The sequence below is a fragment of the Camelina sativa genome, chromosome 15 (assembly GCF_030686135.1).
Source record: "Camelina sativa cultivar CO46 ecotype springtype chromosome 15, ASM3068613v1".
Classification (NCBI taxonomy): Eukaryota; Viridiplantae; Streptophyta; class Magnoliopsida; order Brassicales; family Brassicaceae; genus Camelina; species Camelina sativa.
The window spans coordinates 17,588,398-17,590,771 of record NC_141894.1 but is presented as its reverse complement, the minus strand read 5'-3'; positions in this window follow the sequence as shown (position 1 = coordinate 17,590,771).

Genomic DNA, 2,374 nt, shown 5'->3' with positions numbered 1-2,374 from the left:
CTATTCCACATCAAGATTTCAGAAGAACTAATCATCTTATTAAAGCTTCTCCAACAACATTGTCAACAAATCCGCAATACGGTCATCTCGGTCTGAGCAAAACCTGTCACCACACTCACAACATCCGCTGGACCTCCAACAACACCAGTAAGCACATCGGCGACACAACTAAAATCCAAGATTAAAAAACCATCAACTCTCGAGGTCCACATTCCGTCATCATGTTTATACTCGCGTCTTAGGCATTGCTTGCTCCAAACTCCTCCACCCTTAGGTCGCAACCTTCGGGCCATACCATCATCACTCTCAGACCAGCGTCTTCGAGTTATACCGTCTCACTCTTGGACTATAATCCTCAAGATCTCGGTATCAGGAGAACTACTCATCCCCTCATGGAAACCACCATCCTCTCAGGAGCAACAATCCTTAAAGACTATAAACATCTTCTGACCAATAGTACTTCCTGTGGTCCGAGTATAACATTTCAATGTTACACCTGCCCACTCAACTTCTAATATCCAACTGGATTACCCACCAAACAGAGAAAATATCTGCTCCAACTACAAATTTCCACCTATCCTCCTCTCTAGGCTCGATACCTCTCGAGAAGAATCTCGCACCGGCATCTACAACTGCTCCATCCTCCTAACATAAGAAGGAAAGTCCTGAACATCCGCAGCCCTCGGCTGCACCCCGCCACATGCGGTACAAATGGAGCCTGCACTAGTACCCCTCTCGGTAACCGCTCCAACAGCACGCCAACAGATCCGCCAAGCGATCTTTTCAACCCTGGGCTACACCTGCTGCAACCCCACAACTGGGTTCCCAGCACCCCCGGCACGCTCACCAGCTAACCCCTCTCTGGTCCGTCCTGATACGCTTGCGATTCTCTGACGTACCTCTTCGTGGAACTCTGGACCACACACTCGCTGGTCTCAGGACCTGCCCAACCATGACCACGTCTCCATCCACGACCAACAACCCAAACACCTTTAACCACTGCTCTTCCCAGAACAGAGGCTAACAAGCATAGAACAAATCAAAACCACACAAAGAAGCATAACATACCATGGAATCTCACTGAATGCTCGAAGAGGATGTTCTAGGACTTCATGCCACACACATTTGACTAACTCACATAATCAATCAAGACATGAAAATCCCAAACATCTACAGTACAACGCCTAGTGATACCCAAACCTAGAACCGTAAGGGCTATGATACCAAACTGAAACGACCTGACTCGTTTTTTTTTAATAAATAATAATAAATAATAATATTAAATAATAAATAATAACTAATAATAAGAAATAACTCAAAAATATTTATTTAAATATGTAGAACTCAAATCACCAAATAAACAGCAGAAATTCCAATAATAATAAACCAATAATTAACCAGAATCATAGACAAAAAACTAACAACTTAAACCATGGTTCTAACACCAACATTCCAATTCTAGCAACCTAGCATAAACCAAAACATAACAGCTAAGTCCCTAGAACATCCTCCTCTTCATTGCCATGATCCCACGGTCACACTTTGCCTCCACCTGCACCACAAACACAATGAGATGCATGAGTATTACCAGAAATACCAAGTGAGGCGATCCTTCCATCTACGAGCTATAAATACAATAAAATCAAGTGTACAACTACAAATAAAATATAACAAACCAACCATTAAACAGAACAACCAATAACACTTTCACCACACCTACACATCATCACACAAAACAAGTCATACAACCCAATCGCTTAGATAAGCTCATGGTCACGCACTCAACTTAACAAGTGATTCATGAAAATAACTACAACCAAATGAGAGGCTCTCCAATATCCAAGAACAACCAAAATCGCTCCTACAACCAATCACAACAACAAATAAACATTGAAAACAAACTGCCAGAAAAAAAACTAGAAAAGAACAACCTCACAGGTGAACTACGAAATCAAAACGAACCGTTAACTTTCTAATCCCTCCGGTGAAAAGAAAGATCTATACGTCCAGAAGCTTCCCACAAAATTTTAGCACGATCAGCTCTCAGATGAAACCACAATCGATCCCGAAACATCCGCTAGTCTCAATCCGCGAATGAGAAGAAACGCCCCACGAAACTGTCAATATCTCCTAGAATATTAATCAAATTTACTTCTGTAAAAAGGAGAGCGTACGAAAATCTCTTAGCTACAACCCTACCAAAAATCAATACCTTTTGAAAGGGTTAACCAGTCGGATCCTCCTTCTTCCAAACCCTGACAATTCTGTTTCTCTCTTTACTCTAAGGAAAAAGCTTAATCTCCTTCTTTTTCTCCTTGACACCCAATAACCAAAAGTTATCTCTCTTTCTCTCCCTCTCTATGATGACAATGTC